The following is a 22,009-nucleotide window of genomic DNA, read 5'->3' on the forward strand; positions in this document are numbered from 1 at the left end:
TGAGCCGGTCGATGGAGACTGTGTCGACCTTGTCCCCGGTTTGTAGTACCTCGTACGGTCCGTCATACGGGGGTCGCAGGGGCCCGCGGTGCGCGTCGTGTCACACGAAGATGAAGCGCGCCTGCTGTAAGTTTGGCGGGACGTGAGGTGCGAGTTCGCCGTGTCGGTTGACCGGAAGTGGGGCGAACTGCTGAGCGGAAGAGAGAGTTGAGCCGCTGCTGTTTGGCCGACCAAGGCGTGGTAGCCTCCGGAAAGAATTCACCTGGGACACGCAGCGGTTGTCCGTAGACAAACTGCGCTGCCGCGGACTGGAGGTCTTCCTTGACCGCGGTGCATAGGCCTAGTAGCACCCATGGTAGGCGGTCAGTCCAGGTACTGTCCTGCAGGCCGGCGCGGAGTGAGGCCTTGAGTGACCTGTGGAAGCGTTCACACAGCCCATTGGCCTGCGGGTGGTTCGGTGGAGCATCACCCCGAGGTTGCGTGCTGTGGCCGTCCAGAGCTCGGAGGTGAACTGGGCGCCTCTGTCAGAGGTTATGTCGGCTGGTACGCCGAACCTTGCGACCCAGGTGTTAACCAACGCCCTGGCGATGTCGGCTGCAGTGGTGGAGGGCAGCGGCACTGCCTCAGGCCAGCGTGTGTAGCGGTCGACCATCGTGAGGAGATAAGTTTGGCCTTGCGATGGCGGCAGAGGACCGACGATGTCGACGTGTACGTGGTCGAAGCGGCGGCTGGGTACCTCGAAGTCTCCCAGGGGTGCTTTTGTGTGTAGCTGTACCGTAGGCAGGAGGTGGCCCAAGTCTGAACACCTTTGCTGAGGCCGCGCCAGACGAAACGCTGGGAGAGGAGTTTGACGGATGCGCGGGCACCCGGATGGGAGAGCGCGTGTAGCGCGAAGATGCGGCGGCGCCAGGTTGCAGGGACGACCGGCCTGGGTTGGCCGAGTGAGACGTCGCAAGTGACTGCCGTGGCTTCGGGCCCGTGCGCGACCTTGGCTAGGCGTAGCCCTGGCAGCCGCCGAGAGGAGGTCTGGGTCCGTGAGCTGGGCCGCTGCTAGTTGCGCGTAGTCGACCGCGAGGTGATTCGCGCAGATGGCAGGACGGGAAAGGCAGTCGGCGACAACGTTGTCTCTACCGGAGATGTGCTGGATGTCTGTAGTAAACTCGGACACGGCCGCTTGCTGCCTAGCTGACCAGGATTCGGTGTGCTTGGCCATCGCCTACGTGAGCGGCTTGTGGTCCATGTACGCGGTGGCCTTCCAGGAGGAACCTGAAATGGCAGACCGACAGGTGGAGTGCGAGAAGCTCGCGGTCGAAAGTAGAGTATTTGACCTCCGGGGGGCGCAGGTGGCGGCTGTAGAAGGCAAGTGGCTGCCAGGCGCCATTGACCCACTGCTCGAACACGGCTCCGACCGCGTGGTTGGAGGCGTCGGTAGTGAGCGCGACCCGGGCATCAGCCCTCGGGTGCGCGAGCAGGGTGGCGTCGAAGGTGGCTGACGTGTCAGTGGTCCAGGCTATGTCCATCTTGCCGGATTTACCTCGGAGGGAGTCGTATAGGGGCTTCATGAGGGCTGCAGCTCTGGGGATGAACCTGTTGTAGAAGTTCACCATCCCGAGGAACTTCTGGAGGCCCTTGATGGTTTTGGGGCGGGGGAATTGCTGGACGGCCTGCACCTTGTTGAGCAGGGGGACGGCCCCAGCAGGGGTGACGTGGTGACCGAGAAAATCGATCTCGGTTAGGCCGAATTGGCACTTCGCCGGGCTGAGGATGAGCCCGTGTTGGGCTAGGCACCCGAACAGGATGCGAAGGTGTTCGAGGTGTTCCTGTTTGGAGGAGCTGGCCACGAGAATGTCATCTAGATAGACGAATAGGAAGTTCAGGTCCCGGAGGACTGAGTCCATAAGGCGCTGGAAAGCCTGGGCTGCATTCTTGAGGTCGAAGGGCATCCTCAGGAACTCGAACAGGCCGAATGGGGTGATGACGGCCGTTTTGGGGATGTCCGCGGGGTGTACGGGGACTTGGTGGTAACCGCGCACCAGGTCGACCTTGGAAAAGACGGTTCGTCCGGCCAGTCTGGCCGAGAAGTCCTGGATGTGCGGCACCGGGTAGCGGTCGGGGGTGGTGGCATCGTTGAGGTGGCGGTAGTCCCCGCAAGGGCGCCAGCCTCCGCTTGGCTTGGGGGCGATGTGGAGGGGCGAGGCCCAAGGGCTGCTGGAGCGGCGGATGATGCCAAGTTGTTCCATGGTGGTGAACTCGGCCCGCGCGATTTCCAGCTTGGACAGGTTGAGTCTGCGGGCGTGGGCAGAAACTGGGGGCCGGTGGTGGGGATATACTGCTCCACACCGTGTTTGGCGGCTTTGGCCGAGAAACTTGGCTAGGAGTGCCGAGTAGTCGTCCGTGGCTCTGGCGAGGCAGTAGGTCGTCAGGCCGGCCGAACGGGCCGGGGTGAATACGCCGGGGATGGGGGCCAATAGTGTTGATGTTGACGAGGCGGTGCCTCGGAATGTTGACAAGGAGGCCGTGGGCGCGTAGGAAGTCGGCACCGATGAGTGGGCAGAGTACCTTGGCTGTGAGGAACTCCCAGCAGTAGCGGCGGCCTGCGAGGTCGAGCGTGACCATGCGGGTGCCATATGTGCGGATGTCTGAGCCATTGGCTGCGGCCAGCGTAATACCCCGTGTGCCGCTTTGGATTTCGAGGGCGGAGGCGGGGGTGATGCTGTGCTGGGCCCCTGTGTCGCACAGAAATCGGCGACGTACAGTAGAGGCCCCTTTTGCCCCACGGCCATCGCGGGGGGGGGGGGGTTTGAAAGTGCACGGTGGCGTGCAGCGTTGGGCCCTAGTGCCAAAACGGGTGTGGTAGTAGTAGTGACCCGGAGTGGTAGGGCGGTCGGGCCAAGTGGGCCGGGAAGACCGCGTGGTCGGGTGCGACGTCGCAAGCGGACTGCGCAGAGAGCAGCCGGTCGGCCTTTTCGGCTATGTCATTCAGGTCCGTGGAGCCAGACTCCACAATGAGCAGGCGGATGCTGGCGGGGAGTTGCCGAATGAAATGCGTGCGAAAGAGGGCGCTGGTGTCTTTGTCGTCCGAGAGGGACAGCATGTGGGAAAGCAGATCCGAGGGTGAAGCGTCACCAAGGCCGGGGAGGTCAAGGAGTTGGCAGTTGCGCTGGTAAGAGGACGTTTGAAATTTTTTAAGGAGCGCAGCCTTCAGATGTTCGTACTTGCCATCCACTGGTGGAGCCTGCAGCACTGCCCAAACCTTGGGGACTGTGGCATAGGTGAGAGAGGAGACGAGGTAGTCGTACTTTGTGGCGTCGACTGTAATGTGTTTCAGCCAGAATCTGGACTCAGCTTGAACAAACCAGGCTTCGGCCAGGTTCTCCCAAAAGTCCGGTAGTTTAACCATGACTGCGTTTGTATCCGCTATGCTAGCTTAGGATTCGTCCTGAGCGTTGGGGTCACCAGTGTTGAGATACCGTGGGAGTCGAGACCAGAGCTAGTAAAACACAACTGCTTTATTCAACCTCATGGCAAAGAGAAACTGGAAAAGCCCGCGCATCCACTTAAATACTCCCCAGACAGGAAGTGCTCCTGGCAGCCTGTCCCTGCGGGAAACAAGTTGCTGGAGGAAAGGGCCCCCGGCTGGGGGCGTCTGCTTAAACCGTCCGTGCCGCCGTGAGCGGATTATGTCCAGTGGTGGCGTGTCGCCACAACATTGTCTTAACTGATGGGTCAACCCTCATACAGTACGTAGACGACCTGCTAATTGCATCACCTACCCAAGAGGCATTGTGAATCAGTGACTCAGCTTATTGTTGGACTAATCATGATGACAACCTCAGTAAACAATTACTGATGACTGTGGGAGCATTGCAGTATGTCACAAGATCAGTATCAGAATACCAGAAGCAGTTTAATTTGGGACATTGGCATGATAAATTGCACTGTACAGTCTATTATGACAAAACGGGAGAAGATCTAGAAGTGGCAATTAATTACAAGCCCTTTCTGCATCAGAAATATTCACTTAAAATCCGAAGAATTTTAATTGGGCAAGAAGGAATAGCGTCACCAATCTTGTTGACCCAAACAGCATGGGAATTATTCAGGGTAAAAGTCTCTAAGCCACACTGTACACTAGCAGTGGCACATGAATTCAAATCTTCTGATCTAGGACAGATGGTCCTACGCCTATCAAAAGCTGCAGTTCAACAGGAGTGGAGAATAAGTCAGGGTTGGTTCAAGACCTAAGAGCAGTTAACGAGTCTGTTCTCCCTGCCTACCCGGTTGTCCCAAACCCAGCCACTATCCTGACCAGTATACCTCCTAATTCAAGGTATTATACGGTCATTGATCTCTGCTCAGCCTTCTTCAGCATTCCTATTCACCAAGATTCCCAGTTCCTGTTTGCCTTCACGTTCAAAGGAACCCAATACACATGGACCAGACTGCCACAAGGCTATACAGAAAGCTCAACTATCTTTTTGCAGTGCCTCAAACATGATTTACAGGACATTGTCTTAACCGATGGGTCAACCCTCATACAGTACGTAGACGACCTGCTAATTGCATCACCTACCCAAGAGGCATTGTGAATCAGTGACTCAGCTTATCACTAAGCCTCGTATAGACATTGTAGAAACTCCTCTGGACAATAGCGATTTTATATTTTATGTTGATGGATCAGCCCTCAGAGGCGAAAAGGGCTCGCCAAAAAGTGCATATGCCATTCCCAATGATCATTCAATTATCGAAGCATGCTCACTACCATCTTTCTTTTCAGCACAACAAGCAGAACTGTTTGCCCTTACAAGAGCATGTATTTTAGCTACAGAAAAATCAGTGAATATTTATACTGACTCTCGGTATGCATTTGGAGTCACTCATGATTATGGTCAAATTTGGAAACTTAGAGGATTCCTGACTTCATCAGGATCTACAGTTAAAAATGCTGAACAAATTGATAACCTTTTAAAGGCTCTCCAGTGTCCTACAAAAGTTGCTGTTATTAAATGCAAAGCACATACAGGCAATCAAGACCATGCTTCTTTGGGCAATGATAGGGCGGATCGAGCAGCTAAGGCTGCTGCTCTCTCTGATACAGGGTCACAAGTGTCTGCATATGTTCTTAGAAATCAAGATCCAGACAATCCCCCACCCACAATTGATGACGTTTTGGCCTATCAATTACAGGCCAGTCCGGACGAAGTGTTAGCTTGGGTGAATGATTCTCGTTTTAAAACACCTGAAGGAGTATGGGTCTACCATGACGGCCGCACGGCGGCTCCCAAGTCAATACTCCCATGGATTGCCCGATGTGTCCACGTGTTCACATGCAGGCAAAGGGGGGATGGCAGACTATATCACACAAACTTGGTATTCACCAGGCATTGACAATTACAAAACAAATTAGTGAACAATGCATTACCTGCCAAACAATGAACCCAGGTAAAATGGAAAAGGTACAGGCTGCCTCCCACCCAAATTCAACAGGACCCTTTGTACATTTACAGATGGATTTTATTGAATTACCAGTATGTTTAGGATTTAAATATGTATTAGTTATTGTAGACGTGTTTTCACGATGGATTGAAGCCTTTCCATGTAAAAAAAAAGAATGATGCAGTTACTGTTGCTAAATGTTTATTAAAAGAAATTGTACCACGATTTGGTATACCTGCACAACTTTCAAGTGACAATGGATCACATTTTACTGGGACAGTTGTGCTAGAAATGTGTAAGGCTTTACAGATCAACCAACACTTCTACTGCAGCTGTCATCCACAGTCAGCGGGACTGGTAGAAAGATATAATGGTATGCTGAAAAATAAACTTTCCAAACTCTGCAGCGAGACAGGACTTAAATGGGTCGAACTGTTACCCTTGGCATTGATGGTAAGGCGATCAGCAACAAACAGAACGACGGGACTGTCACCACGTGAAGTCGTCATGGGACGACCTCAGAGACTGCCATTTTCTGCACCCTTCACTGCCAAGCAGATGGACATTCACAAGATGGATGAACATATGTTGAATTATTGCATTGCCTTAACTAAGTGTATTTCCAGTTTCCACCAACAGGTCAAGCAAGCCCAGGTTGAACCAGCTGAAGGAAGGTGCCATAACCTAAAACCAGGAGACAACGTATACGTGAAAGTATTCAAGAGAAAGAACGGTCTCCAACCCAGATTCGAAGGTCCGTACCAAGTACTCCTAGCAACTAATACTGCTGTAAAGGTGAAAGAGAGACCAACATGGATCCACGCCTCCCACTGCAAAAGAGCTCCAGAAAACAAGGAAAGAAATCACCAACCCATTGGTAAATGGAACTGGACATTAGGACTATGTTTCCTTGGGGCACTTATAATACCTGCAATGCCCGAATTGTATATAAATACATTTTTGTATATGGCATACATGTACACAACAACGGTAAGCGCTTCCAGCTGTTGGGTTTCTGCCCATGTTCCCATACATAGTATAGGGGGAATTCCATTAAGACCTATCCCCTTCAATGAGTCAGAGACGATGGAATGGATTTTACGCCAAAATGGGAGTATTACCAAGTATGAGTTAAATGGCCCCAAAAAGATTATAGTAGATGAAGACTGGCAAAGGCATTGGACCTCGGCAGGGTACGATTTGGACACCCTCAAAGGATGGTATCAGCCTAAGTATGACCATGCTAGACAGCTCCCCTCCCTGGTCCTCATCAATACATCTGGGCTAGGGAGACCAGTAAGCTCATGGTGCCTGGATAAGAGTACAGGACCAAGCGTTGGCCACAGTTATTATGCAGAACCAGTTAAAGTAATGATGCAGGTACAGATCAAGGACCTATTTGATGGAGAAGGAAAGATTAAATGCAATCTTGCTAGACTAGGTTGTCCTTGATAAGGACAAAAAGGAGGGAATGTGGAAATATGATTTTGCCCTTACTAGTGCATGATGGGATACTTGATATCTAATGTATTTTTGTACCATTGCCTGTGGACTAAAACCGAGTCAGCAGCAACTAACGTAATCTTCTGACCTATTGCAATTAAGTTAATCACAACCTGCCAGAACAACACATTCCATTGGCCTTCCTGATCGGTCTATAGTTTCCAGCCTTCTGTCTACTGCCCTTTTTTGCTGTCTTTTAAAGTTTTCCCAATCCTCTATCCTCCCACTAGATTTGGCTACCTTATATGCCCTTGTTTTTAGTCGAATACTATCCTTAATTTCTTTACTTAGCCACGGATGGCTGTCTTTTCTTTTACACCATTTTCTTCTCAGTGGAATATATTTTTTTTGGAAGTTGTAAAATAACTCCTTAAATGTACACCACTGATCATGTATCGTCTTACCCTTTAATCTATTTTCACAATCCACTCTACTCAATTCCACTCTCATACCTTCATAGTCTCCTTTATTCAAGCTTAGCACACTTGTTTGAGATCCAAACTTCTCACCCTCTAATTGAATATGGAATTCAACCATGTTATGGTCACTCATTCCAAGGGGATCCTTTACTAGGACATTTTTAATTAATCCTGTCTCGTTACACAGGACCAGATCTAAGGTTGCTTGCCCCCTGGTCGGTTCAGTTACATACTGCTCAAGAAACCCACCCCTAATACACTCAATGAACTCATCCTCAAGGCAGCCCTGCCCAATTTGATTTGTCCAATTAATATGATAGTTAAAATCCCCCATAATTATAGATGTTCCCTTATTACAAGCCTCAACTATTTCCTGATTGATACTCCGTCCAACAGAGTTGCAACTGTTCGGAGGCCTATAGACTACGCCCACTAGTGTTTTTTTCCCCTTATCATTCCTTATCTCCACCCAAACTGTTTCATTATCCTGATCTTTTGACCCAATATAATTTCTCTGTATTGTGATTCCTTCCTTTATTAACATAACCACCCCACCGCCCCTTCCTTCCTGCCTGTCCTTCCTGATCGTTAAATAACCTGGTATGTTTAATTCCCAGGCATTGTCACCCTGCAGCCATGTTTCTGTAATGGCCACAAGATCATACCCACATGTAGTTATTTGTGCCATTAACTCGTCTATTTTGTTACGAATGCTACGTGCATTCAGATAGAGAACTTTCAAATATGTTTTGTGACACTTAGTTCCTGCTTTTGCCCTTTTTATTACTTTACCTTTTACTCCATACCTTCTGCCCCTTCCTAACACGCTCTTGTTTTTAATTTCCCCACTGCTACCTAAGTCTATGACCTTCTATGTTGTCATTTTTATTATTTGCTCTCTAGGAACTTCCCCCCCACTAGTTAATTTAAAGCCCTCTCTACAGCCCTAGTTATATGATCCGCCAGGACTCTAGTCCCAGCACTGGCCAAGTGAAGCCCGTCCCAACGGAACAGCTCCCTCCTGCCCCAGTACTGGTGGCAGTGTCCCAGGAAGCAAAACCCATTTCTCCCACACCAGTCTTTGAGCCACGCATTTAACTCTAATTTTATTTGTCCTAACCAAATTCACTCGTGGCTCAGGTAATAATCCAGAGATTATTGCCCTTGAGGTCCTGTTTTTTTAATTTGACCCCTAGCTGCGCAGACTCCTTTAACAGAACCGGCTTCCTAGTCCTATCTACGTCGTTTGTACCAACATGGACCATGACAACTGGATCCACCCCCTCCCACTGCAAGTTTCTTTCCAGCCCAGAGGAGATGTCCTTAACCCTGGCACCGGGTAGGCAACACAGCCTACGGGACTCTCGCTCTCGGCTGCAGAGAACTCTATCTATCCCCCTAATAATACTATCCCCAACCACTACAACATTTCTATTTACTCCCCCCTCTTGAATGGCCCCCCGTTCCATGGTGCTGAGGCCAGGTTGCTCATCCTCCCTGCTCCTGTCCCCACAATGGTTAGGATCTGGAATGCACGGCCTGAAAGGATGTTGAGGCAGATGGAATCGTGGCTTTTAAAAGGAAATTGGATAATTACCTGAAGGATAAACATTTGCAGAACTACGGGGAAAGAGCATGGGATTGAGACTAGCTGAAGTGCTCTTGCAGAGAGCCGGTACGGGCTCGACGGGCGGAAAGGCCTCTTGCTGTGCTGTAACGATCCTATTCCAACAGAAGTTGCAGAGGTGAAGAAATCAGAAATTGGGAAGGTGGTTCAGTGTTGATGCATAGTGGTTATGTTACTGGACTAGTAAACCAGAGGTCTGGACTATAATCCGGAGACACGAGTTCAAATCCCACCACGGCAGTTGGGGAATTTAAATTCAGTTCATTAAATAAATCTGGAATAAAAGCTAGTACCTGTAACGGTGACCAAGATACCATAATGTACTTTAAGGAAGGAAATCTGCTGTTTTTACCCAGTCTCGCCTATGTGATTCCAGACCCACAGCAATGTGGTTGGCTCTTAACTGCCCTCTGATATGCCCTAGCAAGTCATTCAATTGTAAAAACCGCTAGAGAAGACAGACGGCAGCAGTTCAAGAAGTGCAATAAATGCTGGCCTTGCCAGTGACGGCCACATCCCAGGAACAAATATAATTTTAAAAAACGCCTTTGCAGAAACGTCCAGTGCAGGTTTAAATATGGCGCTCTTCCAAAGAACATCTCCAACGTGTAGAGCCAACAGACAAAAAAGGTGTGTAGGAACCCTTACCACCACTCATTTTTGGTACTCTTGATTCTGGTCTTTGAAGGAATGCTGCATAAAGACTTGAAGGGCACCTTTTTTGCACTTCCTATGTAGGTGCGAAAGTTCCTTCGATTCCATTGGCACTTCTACAATCTGTTGCCTGTAGTAAGCCGAGGCCTGCAGAACAGCGGCCGCGTTCTCTATCCTGGCCATAGAGGTAACGGCATCGTCCATGCAAGGGACTGCCTCGCTGGCAATAGTGGAGACATAGTTGGTCGCCAACGTGCCCAACACTGCAAGCAAAATAAAAAAATCGAAAGGCATTGGGTTGAAAGCCTTGAACAGCACAAGCTACGAAATGAATCAATTGGGTCCCATTTCCAGAATGGGATTTACTATTCAGAAACATACCTACAAACATTTAAACAGTGTAACCGCTTTCAAGTCGATCTATTGAAAGCGGATGAATCAACATTTATAGGCTGGAGAAGCTGGGAGTGTTCTCTTTAGAGCAGAGAAGGTCAAGGAGGTTTTTGACAGGCTTTCAAAATGATGATGGGTTTTGGCCAGAGTAGATAGAGTGGAACAATTTCCACTGGCTGGAGGGTCTCTAAATGACACATTTAATTCAATTGGCAAAAGAACCGGGCAGAGATGACGATAGATGATTTACACCGAGTTTTGATCTGAAAGCACTGCCTGAGAGTGATGGAAACTAACTCAATAGACAGAAGGCATTTCCACTATAAGAACATAAGAAGTAGGAGCAGGAGTAGGCCATACGGCCCCTTGGGCCTGCTCCACCATTCAATAGGATCATGGCTGATCCGAATCTAGACTCATGTCCACTTCCCTGCCCTCTCCCCGTAACCCCTAATTCCCTTATCTGCTAGGAAACTGTATCTCCATTTAACATTTATTTAATGTTGCAGCTTCCACAGCTCTCTGGGGTAGCAAATTCCATAGATTTACTACCCTCTGAGTGAAGAAGTTTCTCCTCATCTCAGTTTTGAAAGGGCAGCCCCTTATTCTTAGATTATGCCCCCTAGTTCTAGTCTCACCCATCAGTGGAAACATCTTCACCGCATCCACCCAATCAAGCCCCCTCACAATCTTATATGTTTCGCTAAGATCGCCTCTCATTCTTCTGAACTCCAATGAGTAGAGTCCCAATCTACTCAACCTTTCCTCATACGTCAACCCCCTCATCTCCGGAATCAACCAAGTGAACCTTCTCTGAACCACCTCGAGAGCAAGTATATCTTTTCTTAAATATGGAAACCAAAACTGCATGCAGTATTCCAGGTGTGGCCTCACCAATACCCTGTATAACTGCAGCAAGACTTCCCTGTTTTTATACTCCATCCCCCTTGCAATAAAAGCCAAGATTCCATTGGCCTTCCTGATCACCTGCATACTAACTTTTTGTGTTTCATGCACCAGAACCCCCCAGATCCCTTTGTACTGTAGCACTTTGCAGTTTCTCTCCATTTAGATAATAACTTGCTCTTTGATTTTTTTCTGCCAAAGTGCATAACCTCACACTTTCCAACATTATATTGCATCTGCCAAATCTCTGCCCACTCACTTAGCCTGTCTATGTCCTCCTCACTCAGTGGGTACCAATACCAGTCCGTTCCCGGGTCCCTTGGTAGTGTCAGGGCACCTTCCTTGCTGGCTTTGGCTACCGGAATTGTGGGCAAGGGCTTGCGGGGGCGGGTGATGAGCTCAGTGGCATTCACCAGGATTGGAGAGTATGGGACTCTGCACGCCCGTGTGCTGACGTTCCACCTCATCCCTTTCCCAGCATCCTGCCACTGTCTTTGGAAAAAGATGGAGACACCTTCGAGGCAAAGCATAGAGCTATTGAGCCACGTTTAAGCTGAGCTTCATCAATCCATTGGGAAATCCCCCAACTCTCTCTTTTATAGAGAAATTTAATAGGTTTATAATCAGCCCATACTGAGCATGCAAGCTGCTTTGTACACCAGCTAACAAGTGCTCTTCAAAATAGTGCCATGGGATCTTTGTGGCTGGTTAACTAATGTGTGCATCACTTTTGCTATACTCTTTGGGTTTGCAGAGAAGCAACAAGGCAGGATGGTGGCCGGGACTCAGGGAGGACGTCTGCAAGTTCTGTGCAGACTGTCTCGTGTGCGCTGCAAACAACCCTAACCCCCGGAAAAGGAAGGTGCCCATCGGACACATCAGGCGGGTAGAGGGACCATGGCAGTCGATCCAGGTCGACTACATCGGGCCCCTGCCCACCGCCCAGGGAGGCTTTAAGTACTGCCTAGTCCTGGTGGATGTGTTCACCAAGTGGGTGGAAGCCTTCCCCTGTAGAAATGCCATGGCTCTGGGAACTGCAAGGATCCTAGTCCGAGGGGTGTTCTCGCGGTGAGGACTACCACAGTATGTGGAGTCCGACCAGGGGAGTCACTTCACCGGACAGGTGATGCAGACGGCCCTTATGCTGTTGGGCATTGAGGGAAAGTGGCATGTATTGTTCTCATAAGTCAAGCTCTCCATTATCATTGTATCATTGGACTACCAGGGTGATACAAGGTGAAATCGATGGACATTTTTCATCTAGCAGTTCCTGTGTTCCCATTTAGCTCATTGCTGTTTGTGGGAGCTTGCTGTGCACAAATTGGCTGCCACATTTCCTACATTACAACAGTGACGACACTTCAAAAAGTACTTCATTGGCTGTAAGACGTTTTGGGACGTCCTGAGGTTGTGAAAGGCGCTGTAGAAATACAAGCTCGTTATTTCTTTAACTGGAACACATCCCCATTTGAAACTGAAAAGAGCAGATTGGAGTCGCGTTTCTGAGCTGTTCCTGAACAAACGCGTAACGTGTAAAAAGATGAACGGTGGCATTAAAGGAGCGCACAGGACAAGCTACTGAGCATTGTTCAATGCTTATTAGAAAATATGCTCTACTATCCTTTCCTTGAGTCTGTGATATCGAAGATAATCTCCCCTCTCATTAACGTTTCTCTGTAATTAGTCTCTTCGGATCTGAGTTTTTGACACAAGTGTGTTTCTTTTTTCTGTGTTCAAAATATCATTTGTGAGGTTTAATTTTCTTTGAAATTATCGTTGTGGGTTCCGGGTTCCAGGTTCCAGTGAGCAAAGGCCGCACCCATTGGTAGCACTAACCAGAGCAAATTGCCACAGGTTCGATTACCGGGCTGGGATTTTCCACCAATAACTTTACTGGTCGGAAAATCATGGGCTGGGGGTGCGGAATTTACGGATCTGTCTCCCCAGCAGCGCACAGAAATGGAAAATGATGGTCTCGATTTCAACCAAGGGCACAGGTGAGGGCAATGGCACTGATGGAAGGTCAAAGCAATCCAAAAAAAAATTCAACATTTTCCCGTAGCCTTTCCTTGCGACGGAGTTTGTAACGGGCACCGAGTGAATTGGTATTTCTCAGGTGCATCAGCCTCATTGTGAGGGGCGGCAAATGTGGCTTTCATGAGCCTTGTGGGGCATACACTTCTGGCACCATGAGTCACTTATTGAATGGCGGAGCAGGCTCGAGGGGCCAAATGGCCAACTCCTACTCCTGTTTCTGATTCCTGCCCATAGTGCCGTGTGCGCCAAATGGGCTGCAGTCATCTACATCCAATAATACGCAACCCCATTTTCAACCCGATTTTAGTTTTAGCAAAACATATTACACGTATCTGATAGAAAGCCAGATATAAGGATTAAGGATGCAGTGTGATAGTGTTATGGTTATTACTAATATACTGTATCAGCACACAGCCTCCTCCAAATCATGATTAGAAGCTTAATACAGTAGTACCATCCCATGGCCCCTCGAGCCTGTTCCACCATTCAATTAGACCATGGCTGATCTGTACCTCGACTCCAGTTCCCTATCCTCGAACGCAGATCCCATTTTTCAGAAACAATGTTGATATTAACTGTATATTGTAACATCCGTGTGTAATTGAGACACAGACTGCAGAAGTTGGTTATAACAGGTGTTTACTGAATGGAGACAAAACTGGAACTACTATACAAAGTTACTGCACAGGCTTATATACAGGGGTGGTCACTACTGGTACTGCAGTATACAGTGGCTGCAGAATATAGTTCCTTCTTCAAGGTACATACACTACAATTCCTCCCCTTTTAGCTAACCAGTACATAACATTCGATTAATAATTAAATAACATATTTACAATTACAGTTGCTATATACATTAGCTGAAGTTAATCAATTATAAATTCAGTCTTTGAGGAGGCTTCCTGATTCTGTCCGGATAACGCCTCTTTGGGGTATCAGGTTCTTCTGGCAAAGTTGATTCGGGATCAACGTCGTTGTTTGGTTCATCTGCTTCCAATATCACCGATTCTGAGGTAGATGCAATTGATACTTCGGTTTCATCACCAGGTGTATAGGATCGTGGTGTAGATTTGACGTTTTCCAGTGACTCTAGAATCTGGTCAGCATGGCGTCTTACAATGCTCTCTCCAACGTCCACGGTATACATTAGAGGTCCTTGCCGTGTGCAGATCGTTCCTGGCTGCCATTTCTCTGTGCGATAGTCCCGGGCCAAAACTGGTTGACCTATCTTAAAATTCCTGGTCAGCCTTTCATTCATATTCTGAAACTGTCTGTTCTCCACATCTCTTCTGATGTTTGGCTTAACCAAATCCAAGCGGCATCTTAGTCATCGATTGAAGAACATCATGGCTGGAGTTTGGTTGGTCACCGCATGTGTCGCATTCCGGTAGGCAAACAAGAAGTTATCCACCTTGTGTTGGATGGATCCCCATGAGGTGGTGCAGAACTGTAGGTAAGTTTGGATCTGCTCGTCACCAGTATTATGTCCATGTGTAATTGAGACACGGACTGCAGGAGTTGGTTACAACAGGTCTTTACTGAGTGGAGACAAAACTGGAACTACTATGCAAAGTTACTTCACAGTCTTATATACAGGGGTGGTCACTACTGGTACTGCAGTATACAGGGACTGCAGAATATAGGCCTAGAAATTGGGTATAGCCCCGCTTGAGGCGTTAGAACTGGCGATGCGCAAAGTTTATAGCCAGACGAAACGCATCGCCCCCAAAGGGGATTGAGGCGCTAAATCAGCCATTGCACGGTGCTCTTAAGGCGCAAAAGGTCAAGCGCTACTCAATTTCGACGTGGACGGGTGCAGCGCAGGTGAACTCAATTACGGGAAAGCACGAGACCTCCAGGCGCCGGCCGGCTCTTAAAGGGGTGGGTCAGTCAGCCTGAGCTTCAACACCCAACGCCCTGTAGGCCTCAGATTCGGCACTCGCCCTTGTCTGGCGGTACAAACTTGTTCATCATGGAGAAGGTTAGGCAGAGAGCAGAGCGCTTCAGCACTGAGGCTCTGGACCACTTGGTGGCTGCAGTTGAACACTGTCAGGAGGTCCTGTATCTGGATAATGGCAAGAGGCCGAATCAGAAGGCTTATCGACGATCTTGGAGGGAGGTTGCTGTGAGGGTCAACTCCAGCAGCATGGCGACCAGGACCCCTGTTCAGTGCAGGAAGAAATTCAACGACCTCACACGGATAGTTAGGGTGAGTGATGGTTTACCAAACTTGTGCTTCCCTCCATCTGCAGCTGACTTCGGGCACCCTGCTGCAATGATGCGCCAATGGCCATCTGTCAGTATGCACCCATGGCCCTTTCTGGGCACACACATGGACAGATGTCTCAAGGCCTCGTGTAAGGGCTCTTGCACCATGGGGGGCATGCGATGAGGTCTCAAGGCATCATGTAACAGAACCTCCCCTTCTTTCCCCTGCAGTCCAAGCTGGCGATGATTCGAAAGGAGCAGCGTCGAACCGGTGGCAGACCTGCACAAGTGGTCACTCTCACGGATCTGGAGGAGAGAGTGCACCAGATACTTGGAGGATGTCTGTCTGGTCCTGTGACCACTGCATCTGGCGACCCCATTACCGACAGTGAGGGTAAGACTCTCATCTTTTTCACCTGTTGCCTTCCACTTGGTCCCCCCGCCAGCATGCATCCTCAGTGTGCAGCCATGTCAGAGCCTTGCCGCAATCTGGCATGCCTTTCAGCAAAGCTGTCCTTTTGCTAAAGCCACTCTTCCACCTCCCACTTTCAGATGAAGCAGCACCAACTCGGGCTCAACGCGCTGAAGCTGCCAGTGCCACCGGAGGCGAGGACCAGGAGGAATCCGGACCAGCCGTTGCAGAATCAGGGGAGCTGAGACATCTGCAGACTGGGGATAGTAGTCCCCTGGAGGGGAGGGGGGGTGGCTCTGAGGATGAACTAGTTGCCGGACCAAGCAGCATGCAGCAACGCATGGGGGATAGGCAAGTTCAGCCACCGTCTCCCCGCAGGGCAAGGCAGGTCGTCATGACTGCTGCACAGAGTGCAGATGAGGTGCGTCGCCTGGCTGAGATGAGCAAACAGGCCCGGGTCAGACACACGGAGCTGATGGCTGCAGTGGAGAAGATGCCTGAGTCAATAGATTCATTGGCTAGGAGTATGTTGGACTTCGGGGAAACAATGGACAGGTCTATCCAGGGCACCGGGGCCACAACGGACAGGCCTATCCAGGGCTTCGGCCCAACAATGGAGAGGACTGTCCACGGCTTTGAGTCGGCAATGGAAAGGACTGTTCAGGGCTTCGGACAATCCCTGGAAAAGTCTGTGCAGGGCTTGTCCGAGGCAGTGGAGTGGTCAGCACCTGCCTTGTCCGAAGCCATGGGAAGAACTGTCCAGGCCTTCTCCGAAGCACTGGCACCTGGCACACAGGTCCTCATTGTTGCCACGCAGTCACTTGCTGGGCTCCTACACAGCCAGATTGATGCAACGTGATCTCTCACTGCAGCCACCCTCTCTGCATCAGATAGGATCACCCCGGGCCCTTCCACTCCCGTACAAGGCCAGGAATCAGTGGAGCATGCGGTTGTGGTGGATGAGCCGAGCCGCTCCCCTCAGATAGCCAGTGTGTCGTCCGACCATGGTGCAGGTGTCCTCTCTCGGCAGGAGACCATTGCACATGCCAGCGCTGGGACGCCTGCATTGCAGCTGCCACCACCTGCAGGCCACGCTGCTTCCAGCCATGGTCACAGCAAGCATCCTGCGTCCACACCCTCCAAGCCCAGAGGTCGGCCAGGCCGTCCCTCAGGGGCTTCTGCGCTTACAGACAGTCAGCAAGCGTCCCCCAGCCTTGAGCCCGCCACTGGGGTCCAATTACGTAGGAGCAACAGGGAGGGAAGGGGCCGGGCACGAAAGAGAAGTCGTTCTCCCTCAAGGGGCCAGTTGTAGAGGGAGGTGCTGAGACGTTTGTTTGTCCAAATTCAAGGACACCCTCACCTGCTGTTATATTTGCAGAAGGTTGTTGAGTTTTGCGGCTTTGCCGAACAGTTCACAGTTATTTTGAAAGTTATGGTTTCTGCTCACATTACGTTGTTTAGCTGTAATGAAAGACTTTTGTGTCAATAAACAGAAGTTTCAATGTTGCATGGTGCATGTGACTACTTTCAGTGATGCTGGCATTCAGAGGCCCTCAAATATCCAAAGTGCACGAGTTAAGACTCTCATCATTCCGCCACAGGGGTGTCGACACGAGTCCAGAGGAGCCTCTGACGTATGGACCTTCCACTTTCAGCAGCCCTTCCATCTTCCTGCTCCTCCTCCTCCGCCTGCTTGTGCAGGGTCCGAGGGAAGGTAATGAATTGACGCGTTCGCCTATAAAGGGCATCTGTCACTTGCCGGATGCAACAGCGGACTGCAGCCTGAGCGACAGTCGCATTGTCCCCAATGGCTGACTGAAAGGATCCGTTGGCATAAAAATGGAGGCCATCAGTCAGTGTAGCCATCACGGACAGAGAGGTTCTGCAGCGTTCACGTGGCTGCAGATCCTGACCAAGCAGGTGGCACAGATCAGTAAGAATGCCCCTCCAGATTCGGAGCCTTCGCAAACACTGCTCCTTCGACATGTCAAGGATTGTCACCTGCTGCCTAAAGACCCTCGCAGCATCCCGTCGGATTGGCCAACCTCCATTGCCCCTCCTCCTTCTGGCCAATCCCGGCCCTCTCTCCTGCCATCTCTCTGCCCCTTCACAGTGTTGGGCGATGAGGCCGTCGCCCTCCAAACAAGCTCCCATTCCGATGCCAGTTGGTCAAAAGGCTTTTAGGTGTAGTGCTGCAAGTGCTTCGGACAGGGTTGAAGGTCCCAAGTACTGTAAAGCTCAAATCCCAGAACTCCGCTCCACATTAGCTCGCCAACTCTCTCTAGCAGCGATCGCAATGAGCAGGCCAAGTGGCAGAAGATTCTGCACTAGAGCTGTCCCCTTTAAATAGTGCCGCCCTACTCCGAGAAGGGCCTGTTAGCCCTCCCTCGAACTGTCACTAATAGCGCTGGGCGCTAAGGCTCCGGGCACCACCCAATATGCGCTCAGGCGCTCCTAAAAGACGTTGTACACTGAAATGACGTCATGAGCTGCTTGCACTCGCGGGCGCGCACAAACACTTAGCGCAGGCGCTAAATGTATAGTCACTATCTGAGTTGGCGCTATCTTCATAGCGTTCGCCCCAACATAGGGCTTCGCCCTAATTCTAGGTCTCTTTAGGCGCTCAGCGCCGGCGCTACCAACCCAATTTCTAGGCCATAGTTCCTTCTGCAAAGTACATACACTAACGTGCTTTCCACAACCCCCCCGAGACACTTAACTTATTCAGCAGCATTAACTTAAACTTTGAAGGCTGGTTCAACGATGAAAATTACTTATTAAATCTTCAAAAGGAAAAGCAATGTACGATTTTAACAAACAAAACCAAATATATTACATCATCTCAGGCCAGGCTCCAGTCCAAGAGCGAGCAAAGATTCGATGGTCCGAATTGTTGTATCCGTGTGTTAATGGAGACATGGAATGCAGGAGTGATTTAACAAGTGTTTACTGAACAAAGTCTGGAGGTGAACTAAACTATACAAGTCGCTATACAGGCTTATATACCTGAGTGATCACTACCGGTACTACAGTACAAAAGGGCTTCAAAAAAACATAGTTCCTCTTAAAAGGTACATACACTACAATTCCTCCCCTTTTAGAAAAATAGTACATAACATTTTAAGTAATCATTAATTAACATGTTTACAAGAACAATAATCTACACATTTGCTGAAGTTAATCAATTATAAATTCAGTCTGTCTGGAGGCTTCCTGACTTGGTCCGGATAACGCCTCAGTGGTGTAGTAGGTTTTGGTGGTGTAGTAGGTTCTTTTGGCAAGGTCGATTCGGCTTGAATGCCAGTGTTGGGTTCATCTGGTTCCAGTATCACCGGATCGGAGGTAGATACTGTGGGTATCTCTGCTTCATCATTAGGCATATAGAGTTGTGGTGTAGGTTGTCCCTTTTTGGATGACTCCATGATCTGGTCAGCATGGCGCCTTATTATGCTTTCTCCAATATCCACGGTATACATCAGTGGTCCTAGTCGTGTGCAAATAGTTCCAGGCTGCCATTTCTCGGTACGGTAGAGTCATAGAGTCATAGAGTAATACAGCACGGATAGAGGCCCTTCGGCCCATCGTGTCCGCGCCGGCCATCAAGCCCTGTCCCGGGCCAAAACTTGTTGACCTATCTGGAAGGTTCTAGTTGGCCTTTCATTCATGCCTTGAAATTGTCGGTTCTCTACGTCCCTTCTGATGTTTGGCTTGATCAAATCCAGCCGGCATCTTAGTCTTCTATTGAAAAACATCATGGCGGGGGTTTGGTTTGTAACCACATGTGTTGCATTCCTGTATGCAAACAAGAAGTTATCTACCTTATGTTGTAGATTTATGTCTTCATTACCCATGGCCTTTATGGCCTTCTTGAAGGTCTGGACAAACCTTTCAGCTAATCCATTGGTGGCGGGATGGTATGGGGCGGACGTGTAGTGCTTAACCCCATTGTTTTTTTTAAGAACTTCCTGAATTCTTCGGATACAAATTGCGGTCCAGTATCAGAACAGATCTGTTCAGGCAGCCCATTCCTGGCAAATATGGTCCTTAATACTGTGATGGTTTTTTCCGTGGTGGTGGAGGACATCTTTATTACCTCCGGCCACTTGGAGTGTGCATCAACCGCGATTAAGAACATTGAGTCCATAAATGGACCAGCAAAGTCGATATGTACCCTTTGCCATGGAGAGGAGGGCCACTCCCATGGATGTAGAGGGGCTTGTGGTGGGGCGTTCTGGACCTTCTGGCATCCTAGACAGCTCTTGGTCATTTCTTCGATGTCTCCATCGATACCTGGCCACCACACAAATGCTCTGGCTAAGTTCTTCATTTTTACTCCACCCAGATGCCCCTCGTGAAGCTCCTTTAGCACTTTATCCTGGAGTTTGGGCGGAATCACCACTCTGGATCCACACATCAAGGTTCCTCAGCACACTGACAGCTGTTCTCTTCTTTGCGAGAATGCTGGCAACAGTGGTTCGCCATGTGCTGGCCATCCCTTCACCGTTAAATCGTAGACTCGTGAGAGAGTCGGGTCATTTCTCGTTTCCTTTTCAATGGTAGAATTTGCCACTGGTAGACATTCCACTATGGTCGAGTGGAACATCTCCACTGGGTCCACTGTAGGTGCCTCTTCTAGCGTTGGCAACGGTAGGTGCGATAAACCGTCAGCATTCCCATGCTGTTTTGTTCCTTTGTATTCTATGTCATATTGGTGTGCCCCTAGGAAAAGGGACCACCTCTGTAGCCTTTGCGCTGTCATAATGGGAACGCCCTTTTTAGGGTTGAATATGGAGACGAGGGGTTGATGGTCAGTCAACAAGGTAAATTTTTGTCCGTGTAGGTAATGGTTGAATTTCTTCACTCCCCACACCAGGCTGAGTGCCTCCCTGTCGATCTGGGCATAGTTATGTTCAGCTGAGTTCAATGAGCGTGACGCAAAAGCTATCGGCCGCTCCAAGCCATCAGGGAATCTATGTGATAATACCGCTCCCACGCCGTAAGGGGATGCATTGCATGCCAGTCTGATTGGCAGTGATGGGTTGTAATGAGCCAACACTTCCTTGTACGTGATCAAGCCTTTGCATTTATGGAAGGCATGTTTACAGTCTTCGCTCCATTTCCAAAGTACTCCCGTTTGTAGCAGTGCGTTAAGAGGGTGCAGAACCATTGACAAGTTCGGTAAAAATTTATGAGAGTAATTTATTAATCCCAGGAACGACCTTAATTGTGAGACATTTTCAGGCGCTGGGGCTTTTACGACCGCTTCAATTTTTTCCGGTGACTTATGCAACCCTTCTTCGTTAATGACATGGCCACAATATGATATTTGTTTCTGGAAAAATTCGCACTTGGGGCGATTTGCTCATAGGCCCCGTTCTCTCAGCCTCGTGAGCACCTGCTCCAAATTGGCAAGGTGCTCGTTGTCGTTTTCTCCTGTTACAAGGATGTCGTCTAGGTAGCACTGAGTCCCCGGAATCCCTTGCAGGACTTGCTCCATAGCTCTTTGCCAGATAGCTGGAGCTGATGCTACTCCGAAAACCAGTCGATTGTACTGGTACAGGCCTTTATGTGTGTTTATCGTGAGATTTTTTGAGAGGCCTCCTCAACCTCCATCCGTAGATATGCCTGTGCCAAGTCAATTTTGGCAAAACGTTTCCCTCCGGATAGTGAGGCGAAAATATCTTCTATCCTCGGAAGAGGATACTGTACCGTGTGAAGAATCGGGTTTACAGTCACCTTGAAGTCCCCTGCGAATTTTTCTCTGTTCTTCAGATTTATCATTATTCAACGTTTCCTTCATGACCGGGACGATGGGTGTTGGCCACTCGCTCCAATCTACCTTGGATAACACGCCTGCTTTTTCCAAATTCTCCAGCTCTGCCTCGACTGCTGGACGAATTGCGTATGGCACCGGCCTTGCCTTAAAAAACTTGGGAATTGCCGCATCTTCCACTTTTATTGAGGCGGTGGCACCTGTCAGGGTTCCTAGTTCCTGTTGAAACACTTCTTTGGCGTTAGCCAAGATGTCTTTTAATCGTCCAGGTATGAAGTCATCATCATTTTTTTTCTTACTGGTCACCGTCAGTGCCTGAATGGAGTGCCAGCCTAAACATATCTTTCTGATCCATTCACGTCCCAACAACGGTGGGCCACCATCTTGCAGAACGTATAAATACAACTTCTGTATTTCCTCGCCGTTGTATACAACAGGCACCCTTATTTTCCCTCTGGGTTATACTTTCTGCCCCGTATATGTCTTCAAGATAATGGGTGTGTCTTTCAAAAGGTATATGCGGAAATAGCCGCTCGTAATCCCGTCGACTTATGACGGTCAGAGCTGATCATGTATCTACCTTCATTTTAACTGGGGACCCCGCTATCGTGAGGGTAACCCAAATGGTCTGGTAATCTTCA

Source organism: Somniosus microcephalus, unplaced genomic scaffold, assembly GCF_052327205.1.
Source record: "Somniosus microcephalus isolate GS21.2 unplaced genomic scaffold, FLI_Smic_1.0 scaffold137, whole genome shotgun sequence".
NCBI lineage: Eukaryota > Metazoa > Chordata > Chondrichthyes > Squaliformes > Somniosidae > Somniosus > Somniosus microcephalus.